Source organism: Lates calcarifer, linkage group LG14 (genome assembly GCF_001640805.2).
Source record: "Lates calcarifer isolate ASB-BC8 linkage group LG14, TLL_Latcal_v3, whole genome shotgun sequence".
NCBI classification, from domain to species: Eukaryota; Metazoa; Chordata; class Actinopteri; family Centropomidae; genus Lates; species Lates calcarifer.
The window spans coordinates 13,042,280-13,054,494 of NC_066846.1; the positions used below are offsets into that span (position 1 = coordinate 13,042,280).

The 12,215-nt window shown below is 40.0% G+C and overlaps 1 long non-coding RNA gene across 1 annotated transcript in view; it reads right to left on the reverse strand.

Annotated features, from left to right (window-relative positions):
- Positions 1 to 222: 222 nt before the first annotated feature.
- The window catches only part of LOC108902786 (uncharacterized), a 206,343-nt gene continuing 194,350 nt past the window's right edge, over positions 223 to 12,215 (reverse strand). The window contains exon 6 of the long non-coding RNA XR_001964144.2: positions 223 to 293. This is a non-coding gene — a long non-coding RNA (uncharacterized LOC108902786). The remainder of the gene's footprint in view (positions 294 to 12,215) is intronic.

Genomic DNA, 12,215 nt, shown 5'->3' on the forward strand with positions numbered 1-12,215 from the left:
TTTACTCCTGTTTCTTGTGTAAAATGACTTTGAAGTCATCAAAAACCAGCGTTCATCTCCGATATCCAGCCAGGAAACTTTTCAAATATGAAGAATTCTGAATGGAGTTTGGTGTTTGTTACAATGACAGCACTTCCTGCTCCAGAAGCCGGGGATCATGGGTAATATATAGACTATAGAATTGTAGAATCAGAGTGTGAGGATCGTTTTTTGTTGTCTGTACCTGTGCATGGCCGCAAGGCTTTGACTCCCACCATCACTTCCTGGTTTCTGGTTTGCATATCGTCTGGCTTCTGTGTGAGAGATAGAAAGTAAAAATAATCAGTCCATCAGATATCAGAGTGTTACAACTGTCCTTCCTCCACAAACAGAACAAGAGGTAGATGGACGATAAAAAGGTGTGAAGAGAGAATGAAAAGCTGCTTTAACTTTTGCTTCCAGTGTGTTTTCAAAAGACTGCAAATCTAACCACAAAACAACAGCTGTACTATGTGTATTTTCAAAATAAAAGCTGAAGTTTTGTGAATGAATCCTGCATGTGTTCACTTAGCTGCCACACCAAACACACACACATACACAAAATCGCACACACACAGAGGTCTAATGAAGACGGATGAGACAGCGCACACACTTCTCCTCACCTCCTGGTTATTGATGAGCCTCAGGGGTCAAAGGTTACAGAAACACTAACTGTGTGTGGTGTAGTGTGTAACTTTCACTTCTTCTCCTTCGTCACTGCATTTTTTTGGTGAGATTCTTATTTCTCTCTGTCTTCCACTTTCCCAAGAATCTTTTTGCCTCTCTTTGTAACTACATAACCTGACCTCCTCCTTTGCTCCTATCATAATCAAAATGGCTGCCAGAGATCGCCTAACTACGCGTCATTATAAACTGCTAACACAGATTACCTTTTTTTTTCTTTTTCCCCAGAGGACAAACTCTCAAAAACTCTCGAGCTCTGTTTTAAATTTCCAGCGTATCAATTTAAAATAATGATTTCTAAATACATTATATGAGACTGAGGCTAAAGCTAAATGTCTCAGAAATAAAGTTAGCATCCCCACCAGCTAAAGTTACACTAAAATGCAAGCTGTGCTAATGTTAGTCTGATTTGCAAGCATCTTAGCTCCCACAGGATGGCTGTGGCTAACATAAACAGATATTTCTCTACTGTAAATCCCACAAAATTAAAGAAATAACCCTTGCTCTTGGAAATAGTATTAGGTCTAGGTGTTAAGCTAGTCAGCTGGGCACGCTAATGTTTGTAGCTTCCCTTAGCGCCGATAAACACACTGTTTAATCTGTTCCTTACATGTTTGCACTTGTGTTTTTGGGTTTATAGTAAGTAAAAAGACACAACCAAAACTGCTGTGGCACATGAGTCCATAACATTTTAATGTATGTACACAGTTAACCAACCAAACATTAAGATTAATGTGAGTTTCTTTTCTTAAAGTATCATAATGATGCTCGAATGTCCAGAGGGGAATTAATTTTTCCGGCTTGGAAGAGTTGGAAGCCAGAGTTTCTGTCTGTCTTTCTTTTTTTTAAAATTCCCAACAGCACACGACACACCAGGAAATATTTGTTAAAGTAACTAGATTTTAAACTGGAAATGTCCTCTGAGCTACAGGACAACCGCATTATTCGTCTCGCTGTCACTCTCTGGATTCCTGTGGTCCGGTCTCTCTCTGAAACTCTTCATCCCTCCTCCTCCTCCTCCTCCTCTTTCTCTCCCATCTCTATTTATCTCTTCATCTGTTTCTCTCTTTTTTCTGCTTCATCCACAGTGAGTTTTACTGATATTCCCCAAAAATAGCTGCGGTCTGACCAGCAAATTCTTTTACTGTGCTGAAAGACGACTACTGTGTGTGTGTGTGCGTGTGTGTGTGTGTGTGTGCCGCCAGTTTTTCATTCTCTTTTTTTGTTCCTGACCACATATGAAGAAAACTGAATTATAATGGAGCCCATTATTAAGGCTTAGCAGAGACCTGATAGCTTTGTGCGTTCAGAGGATTGTTATGATGTGTGTGTGTGTGTGTGTTTGCTGGATTTTCCCCCCTGGTATTCACGGTGAATACAAAAACATTAAAGTGTCGGGCGGCATTACTGTAATTGCCGTTTTAGATCTGATTCGATACAGACGTCTCTGGGGAAATTTTGGGAAATGTGTGTGTTTCTTTCTGTATGTGTGTGTGTGTGTGTGTGTGTGTGCGCGCGCATAAGGGTGAGCGGGAGAGACTAAGAGAGAGAGAGCTCTCCAGCTGGGAAACTGACTAACTGATTATCATTATGATTTCTGGGAAATGAGCAGCATTAGCGAACACATATTAACTTTGTTTGTTGCTAATTTGTTCTATTTTATTATTACAGTGATGTTGTGGTGAATTTAGTACATTGTATTGCTTTGTATCATTGGCTAGAAGCATGTTTCATGTTAAAATCCGTCAGTTTCATCACTATACGGTGACTAGACATCTTGTAATCTTCTTTATTTTGATACATAGTGCTAGTATCCTGCAGGTGGAACAACTATTTAGTTATTTCTCAGTTTAAAAAAACTACCATGTTTAAAGTAGCTCAGTGTTTTAGCGTCAGGCAGGGATGAATAAAAACCCAAACTCAAAGAGTAAACATTGGCATTGAAATATTTGTATTGGAAAAAGTTGTTTAATGCTATCGGAAAGTAACGAGCTGGGCTAAGGCTAGCTGGTTAGCATGCTAACTTCAATGGAAGAAAAGAAGTGATAGAACTTGAAGTAAAACATTAGCATGGAGACAGCTCTTGGTGAGAAAAGGAATGAAGTTTGATCCTGAACTAATTTCATCTAGATTCATGAAAAAATGCTAACATTAGGTATGTAGCAATAGCAAAAACTTACATATAGCACCTATAACGAACATTTGTTTTTCTGTCTTTGTCATTACAAACTTTTTAAACTAATTGAGTAACATGACTTAACTTTATCTCCCTCTGATAATGAAACAGTGCGAGCATGAGACATAAAAACTTCAACATGGTATCGGAAAGTTATGAGACAGGCTAGGACTAGCTGGTTAGCATGCTAACTTCAGTAGAAGAAAAGAAGGGAGAGAAGTGGAAGCAAAACATTGACGTTGCTGCCACTGGAGACAGCTCTAGGTGAGTAAAGGAAAGAAGTTCGATGCTGAACTTGCAACATTTCTTCTAGACTGGTAAGTAGCTGCTAATGCTAACATTAGCTAAGTAGCAATAGCAAGAACTTACATACAGCACCTTTGTTAAGCATATTTTATTTTGTTATTACAATGACAGTAACTGCACTTCTCAAACAAATCGAGTAATGAGACTGAACTTTTCAACCCCCTCCCCCCTGATGATGAAACAGCAAGAGCACGAGACATAAACACTAAAAGATGAGTAAAAGGATAAATAAAGTTACAGCACACACACACACACACACACACACACACATACACACACAATCTGAGTCACTGAGCCCAGATGTCTTTATTTGCCTCTTCACCTACGAACAACAGAACGTCTGCTGAAGTCAGAGTGCTCGTAAAACTTGATTTAACCCCAACACACACTCATACCACGCACTAATGAACCACTGAATACACTCATACACACAAAGATGCACACATGCTTTCATTATTATGAACCCACCTGACAGCACAGACACACACACACCATGCTGACCTAATGAACTATGCTTTCTAGCTGATGGCGGTGTGTGTCATCATGGGAAACTGGTGCTACATGTGTTATCTATAAACTCTGATTAACAACAGTGTGTGTGTCACAGGGAATGTGTGTTGTGTACATGTGTAAGTCATGACGTTTGTGGGAAATGGGTTGTTGGCTGTAAACACACACACACACACACTCAATGCCCCCCTGTGCAGTGCAGACTAATAGTTTAGGGATGTGTGTATATCGCCTTGTTGGCACTGAGCAGCGCGACACGCCAGCAGCAGGAGATCTGACGCCCTGAGGACGAGCAGGCGTTTTATAGTGTTGGTGGCGTGGAGCAGCTGCGGCGTTACGAGCTATTGGGTGCTGCCCGGTAAAATGCCAGTCTGCGGTCAGACGCTCTGTCAGACGTTAATCCATGCCATCCATCAGAGAGTGAGAAAGGAGCGAGGGATGCAGGACAAAAGACAGAAAACTACTTTTATGGTAAATTGGTACTTATTCCATGATGTGATAAAACCAAAACCAAAACTTTCCCCTGACTTTAACCAAAATAAATCATCCGAGGCCAAATGAACACTGTCCTTTGTTGGAGTGTATCTCATAATTACCAGGTTATAGTTTACAAATCTGGTCTTTTACAGTAATGGTGAATGTACTATTATACCTTTCTAGTCTCGTTGACAATTCAAAGTGTTTTACATTGATGGAGGAGCCATCAGGGGCAGTTTGGGGTTCAGTATCTTGCCCAAGGACACTTCAACCTGAGGCTACGGATGAAAACGCCGACCTTCCGATTAGCGGACGACCTGCTCTACCTCCTCCTGTAACTGACAGCAGAATGAAACTTCTGTATGAAGGATCAAGACAAAAAGGTAAGCTAAGGGTTGAAAAGATACAAAGGCAAAAAGCCCCAGAAGAGACAATGGGTCTCATGTTGGGTTAGATTCGGGACAGTTTTTCTAAAGCTTTTGGGCTCAGGTTGGATTATTTTTATTCATTTGTTGCAAGAAAATGCACAATGCCATTCAGAAAAACTGGAAACTAGAGCTAGTGGTCAATAATGCAATAAAACAAAAACTAGCAAGAGGGGAGTTTCATAAAATCTCTAAATCTCGACAAATCCCCCCAAAGTTTTGTCATTGTTGTGAAAACAGAAAATAGAACAACAAAAAACCCTCCAGTCATCCATTGAAACCTGACAGGCGTGAACTGCCAGAATATGTTGGAGAACGTTTGAGAAAAAAATGCAAAGTCAGGTGGTAGCTCTGCCTTTTTTCCACCAAGGCAGCTCAAGGTTTCGGTTCCCTGATCTTGAACCAGGGTTAACCGGATCCTAGAAGGTTCACAGGTTGAGCAAAGTTGTACAATGGTGCTTAGACTTAAGTTCAAGTAAAGCAAAAAATATTTGAGAAAAACCAAGGAAAAACTCAAACTTGAAGCTGTAAAGAAGAAAGAAAGAAAGATGAGCATTAAAAAAACTGAGTGAGAGTTTAAAAAAAACACAACGACAGAAAGAAAGAAACCAAAAAAAGATGAGCTGAAGAGAAAATTACATGTTTGGGAAGAAAGATTAAGTGCTAATTTGAGGGAAAAAGAGACAAAACAAGAAAGACCATCAGTCTTCTGCTCTAAAAATGTCTCTGTCATCTCTTTTTCTTTCTTTCTCAGTCTCACTCATTGTTGATTGTCTGCTCTGTGCAAGAGAAACCTACAGTACCCGTTCAGTTTCGATCACCCTCTCCTTTGTGGCGTCATGGTCGTCACATTTTCCCCTCCACGCCTCATTTGTTCTTGTCATTTATCACGTTGTTTTGTCAGTGAAATGTGCCGTCGCTCCAAGCGTCAACCCTCCTGCTTCTTCTTCATCATCAGAGGGTTTTATTTGTCACAGTGAAGAGGCCGCATTCATGCGTTCATCCCTCAGTTTCGTTGTGTCATCGTTTGTCGCCGCGACTGCTGACGAGGGTGGATTAAGGCCTGTCTGTCTCTCTTGCACAAAGAGATATTCTCCTAATTTAAACCATTCTCCATCCTCACCAGTAGCATTATGGTTCCCTGTGGAGCTTTTGGCGGCCAAGGAGTTAAAGGATCCTCAGAGAGGGGGAACAAAATTTTGGTCAAATGACTCAGAAATCACAACAAACGGAGCCAGTGGCTCCTCGTAAATAACAGCTAACTCATTTAATGTCTGTTTTATTGCTGCATCAAGTTAAGAGTTTTATCAAAACATCCCCTCTTTCATCGTCTTAAATCACAAAGTGTTTCGGCAAAAGATTCCTACGAGCTGAGACGACACAGCTTTGCTCATTTCAGCTAAATTAAACTCATATTTTGGGTAATGACTCGGCCTATAAAGTGCACGAGTGGATTAATGTGGGAATCTGCTCAAGACACATTCATCAACATGTTCTTAATGAAATACTGTTTGTCTCTAATTAATCTGGCGAGTCTTAGCAGTTTTAAAATATTGAAGTAGCACAGGTTGCATATTCTAATGCAGGAACATGTTATAATACAGGAAATAAATGGCAGGCAGGAGCTACATTAGTTCTTACACAAACCAAATCAATCCAGTAAGAACTTTAAAACACTTTAAAAATTATTTCTGTTGTGTGCACAAATAAATACAGAAGCTTTTACAGTTACAGTTGCTGAAATAAAGATGTCAAGGATACATACTGATAACTTGGGATGCAATATTTATTTATTTAGACGATCATTTTCCAGCTCGTTGTCATTTTGCATCCCTCGCTTGTTGTTTTGCGCCTCTTTGTGGTTGTGCATCTTTTTAAATAGCTTTCCATCACTTTGTTGTCTTTTTGTGTCTCTTTGTAGTTGTTATGCATCTCTTCTTTGTTGTTTTGGGTCTCTTTGTAGTGAGGTTGAGTCTCTTTCCAGTCCCGCTGGTTGTAACTTTCAGGTAATTTTTGTGTCTTTTAACTGGTCCCTGGTCCTGGCTCCAGTAGAAACCCTTTGATAATCCATCCATGTGTTTGAGGGAAAGGGGCATCACTCACTCACTCCCCTCAGGCAAGACTCAGGGTTCAAACCCACGACCTTGCGGCCCACAAAAGCAGCTTTTTTCGCAAAAAACCCAAACTGAGCTGCCATCTCCTCCTCGGTCCTCCCCCTGCAGACATTCAGCCACGGCTGGAAACACCCAGTTCTGATCAAATGAAGCCCTAATTAAGTTGTCGCACACCAGCCTTGAGGAGTAGCATAAAAAACCCACATCCTAGTTTTACCCAGAAGTCTTCCCACAAGCCCCGATCCAGAAAATTTGGCGAGAAGGAGGGGGGGGAGGGGACAGCCACTTTGTACTTAATTAGTTCAAGGAATCTGCATGAAATCCTGGACTGTTTAACCGCAGTTAGTCACTGACCTCGTATCCTGTGGGCATCAAACCCAGCACAGATAGTTCTCTTCTCCTTACTGAATACATTCCCCAAATTTGTCTTCTGTTCAGTTTCAGTTTAGAGTTTTTTTTTATAGGAACATGTCTTTAATCTACAACACATGATAATAAGAAGTCTGCACACTTCTCTTGCAAAGAAAACGTTTTGGAAAGTGCTGTGAATATTACTTTTTATAATAAAAACCAGAGTATTGACATCCTCTGAACTCTTAGGTTTGGATCTGCCACCAAAGGCACAGAAACAGATTCATTAATCTGATATTCAAGTGTTTATTAACACTGAGAAAAGCACATGAGGATACAGTTCATTAGCAGCATAGTTCATTTGTTTGAATCCACGCTCGCATGGCGATCCAAAACAAAGACTGCCACGTGTTAAACCTCCGTCTCTCCAGTAAAATGAACCATTAGCCACATCTGTAACTACTGAGTGACCTCCAGTCCATTTGGCTTAATGTTCCCGTGTGTTCCCGCTCCATGGTGGCTTTCCTGTTGTTTTGTTGTTGTCCTCTTCAGCTCTGCCAGGTCATTTTTTATTGTTTGTTCATTATTGCGGGTCTGCAGCTGCCCAGATGTGCTACACACAGATTTTTTTATTTGGTTAATGGACGTTACCTAAGAGCACAAACGATGATAAAATGTGCAAAGCTAATTGGTGCAGCTTGCGATTACATAAGGAAAGGTTCACTAACCCATTTCAAATTAATATAATAAAAACCTTTCTGATGATCGTCTTTTTCCACAGCAAAATCGTTCTGTGAAATGAGGCCAAATTGACGTTTACTCCAATTCATGTACTATTTATCTGACTCCTTAACCTCTTGAAACCTGATTTTAACCCACTTAATGACAGTGAAATCAGGTCAAAGTCCCTCTTTAGGTGGTTTTAAACAATGTCATACACATATTCTGTGGACTTGTAAAAGGATTGCTGGGGTATTAGTTCTTCAAAGTTCATTTTTAAGTAATAGTAGTGGAAAAACGAACATAATGGACACTCATGAAAACCATCCAGAGGTATGAAGGAAGGAAGTAAGAAATGAAGGAGTTAAAGTATCTTGGGGTCTTTTCATGAGTGATGCAAGATGGACAGGTGGATTGGTGCGGTGTCAGCAGTTTTGGGAACGTTGTACAGGACCGTTACGGTGAAGAGGAAGACGAGCCGGGAAGTCAAAGCTGTCCAACCTTCACATAAGGTCGTGAGCTTTGGGTAGTGGCCAAAAGAACAAGATTGTGGATACAAGCATCCAAAATAAGTTTTCTGTTCAAACATCGCTGCTCCAGAAGATCCAGTTGAGGTGGTTCGGGCATCTGATTAGGATGCAACTGGGAGGAGGCTCAAATTGGAGGTGTTGGACCTAATTTTACTTTCTTTTGTGGGGGATACAACGGACAAACCGATCCTTCAGCCACGGTGACAGGCTTAGCATTTTGGAGTAACTGGAAAGACGCCCCCTTGTGGCCATTCAAACTATATCAATACAGGACTGTATGTTCACTTGTGAGGATATCAACGATTATCCCCATTTATAATTATCACAACTTAGTGTTTTTTATCATAATGGGTGATAAAATTGCATCCCTAGACCCACGGAAGAAAATGGATGGATGGATATAAGGTAAGAGAGTGAGGAAAATGAAGGAGTGAAGGATCTGAGTTCTTCTTCCACCACTGCTGCTCAGTCAGGAATGATGGGGTTAGAAAGTTATCCGACTGCATGCCAAACTCGCCCTAAATTTGTTCTAATTCGTAAATCGCATGTTCTCCATAGATCCACAAGATAATAGCAACCCTCCGGCACCGACTGATCGCAACTGGCTGTGACTTTCGGTAATTCCCTCCCCTCTCTCGACCCCCAGAAAAACAAATGTGTCATGTTAAACAGATACAGTATTTTGTGTTGTGGGTGTTATCTAACTTGTTTTTGACCCGTGGAGGTTCATGTGAATCAGGGGGTTGTGAATTGTGAATCTTAACTGTAAGTGTGTGATTCGTGTGGGGTGAATCAGGAGGCAGTAGGTGATGATGTCATAGCCCGTTGACCTCATATGGCGGTGAGCGGTCTGATATAACCCAGTTTGCTGGGTCACCAGGGTGCCACTAATGTGTGCATGTGAGGTAATGAGGTCATTATCGACAGTTTCCTCCCATCTAAATGGTTTTTTTAAAATGTTGTTTCAGTTTTATGCATCACATCTTGATTGTGTTTCATGCTATTTATTGTTCAATTCAATTTTACATAAAAAGTGTTTGTTTGTGCTGGATTACATGTTCTGCTATAAATAGATCTGCCTCGATTGGTCTCTGTTAATCTGGGGTCAGTATGTAGAAAAAGCTATTTAAAAATCAAAGAAGAAATAGTTTTTTTTTAATGGATTTTCTGCTGCTCCCAAACAAAATCAAGGGGAAATGGGTGAATTACTGAAAGTCATAGCCAGTGTGATCAGCTGGTGTCAGAGGGTACCAGAGAGTTCAGTTTAAAGACACAAAAATGACCACAAAAAGACTAAAAACAACTACAAAAGGATGCAAAACTGATGCAAAAACATGCAAAATGACTACAAAGAGAGAGAAAATGATCATAAAGAGACTCAAAACTAGTACAAAAAGTTTAAAAACTACTACAAATGGATGCAGAACCACCTAATGTGATGCAAATGACCACAAAAGAGACAGAAAATTACCACAAATGGATGCAAGACCACCTCAAACAGAAGCAAATCAACTACAAAAAGACAACCTCACCACAAAAAGGCTCAGAAAAATGAGTCGTAAGAGATGCAAAATAACAACAGAGATCCAAAGTGATGTCTGTCTTTAAAACAACATAAAGACGGTCAAATGTGCAGTAACTCACGGAGGTAAATTAACCAGACGCTGGGTAAAGAAGAACATGTGTGTAGAGTATGAAGATGCTGATCTGTAATGAGAACAAGTACACGTCAGAGTGTAATTGAGGCTCTTTAATTTATAAGCTAAAGAAGTTCTGAAAGATCACACTGTATTTCCAACAGGTTATCTTCATATTTTATTTTATTGGCAGCTCACCTGAAGGCGTCTCAGCACCTGAATCTCTGACAGGTGTGTTGGACACCTGTGTGTAGACTGAAACATGAAGTTATTTTCTTCTCCTGAACGAATGGGATCATGTTTTATTCTCCTGTGCACCTGACACAGGTGTGTTTTTTTGTATGACATTGTTGTGTTTTGTGTTTAGTTTTGCAAATGTGTGTGTGTGTGTTGTTTTATGACAGAACGAAACCAAACTTTCCTCTCTCCCCTCTGTGTGTGTGTGTGTGTGTGTGTGTGTGTGTGTGTTCACTTCCTGTGTCCCTGCTAAGCCCTCTAAAGCCTAAGCTAAACACCTCGGCTGTGAAAGGTCACACCGGGGTCAGAGGAAATTGAAAATACGCTCGCTAGCAAAACTCACACGCATCATCATTCACACACACACACACACACACACACACATTTTTATTTCCCTCGCCAACTGTCACACACCCACTTAGCGCTAACTGAGGTATGGGAGTGTGTGTGTGTGTTTAGGCAGTGTTAAAAGCTTAAACGGACATAGCAGTGGAATGTAAAGATAAGGCGTCTTTGCTTATACAAAGACACACACACACACACACACATTTGCACCGCAGCCACACAAAAAGCAGTAATTATCTAACTTACACACATAACGGCGTTAACGGGCTAAGCGCGGCCAAATCTTTCCGTCCCTGACCTGGAATGGAAACGCTGGAAGTCTGACACATTATACAAGAGGTTGTGACCTTGTAATGGAGTGGATGAGGTCGCCTGCAGCTCCAGTACGGGGTTTTGTTGTTGTGTGTCTGTGTATGTGTGTGTGTGTGTATATATATATATATATATATATGTGTGTGTGTGTGTGTTTGAACCAGAGCTGATCTGAACCTCGGCTGAACCCTGAAGAAATAAGTCATTACCTCACCACAATCTGTTCAATCAAGAGTTGCAGCAGACGCTTGTGAATCAGCTTTGAATCAGAGCTGTTTTTAACTTCATCATCAACTCTACTTCTTGAAGTTTTTTTCCACTAAATCACTCAACTTCTTTGTGATTAAAACTTTTGAATGAGCATAACTTGATCATATTTATTGATCCAAAGGCCTAAAAGACCATAAGACTGTGCAGTAAATCAGCTGCAGGTTGATAAGTCTTGATAAGCAGCAGTTTCATGTTTCATATCTAAACATTTGAAGCTTTTTGTGTTGTGATTTAATGCTGTTTTGGTTCAGGTTGAGGGTCAATAGGTAGAGAAAATGTGTAGCAATAACCTGCAAAATTAACATTATTCATACACAATTAGGCTGAATATTGGCATATATTTATAAACATACACATATGTACATTATTTGCGGTGCCTTGTGAAGTATCCTGCATTTTATATGTTGTAAAAAAATACTAATTATTGATCCATTTTACATTGCACAAAGACGTACAATGTACTTTCTTATACATTTGTCAAATATATTAAATATATTAAAATATTTTTTTAAACTACTTATCTGTTGTTATTGTAATAAATTTTGTAATAAAACAAATGTATTGTAAAATATGTGCATTTATTGAGGTACTTTATTAATAAATGTATTGTTTGAGAGATATCAATCAATGTTGTAGTCAAGTCACTAAATCTCAGCTCCAAGTTGAGTCTCGAGTCCTCAGTGTTCCAGTTCAAGTCTGAGTCACTAAAGGAGGATGACGGTTTTGCATGTGAATCTGCGTTTGGGCTGGTGAACACAACCGCCTGCCCCTACACGAAACTGACGAAAGTTATAGAATTAATAAATCTGTAAAAGTCTGCAGTCAGTGCTCGAGTCTGAGTGATTTGTGCTCAAGTCCAAGTCCAAGTCACATTAAACATGCTGATGTTAATATATACTTGCTAAATTGTTTCCTCTAAGTCTCATTTTTTCTACTTGTTCTCAGCCAAAGAACCAAACACCGCCTCCCTCTTAACTGAGAATTTTAATGATTGAATAATATCATTAGTTGATTCTTCAGTCATTTCTACAACAAGTCCTTCAAGTCAAAAGATCAAATTCATTGCGTGTTACTTAAGAGCGTTTTCTGATCTGATCACGCAG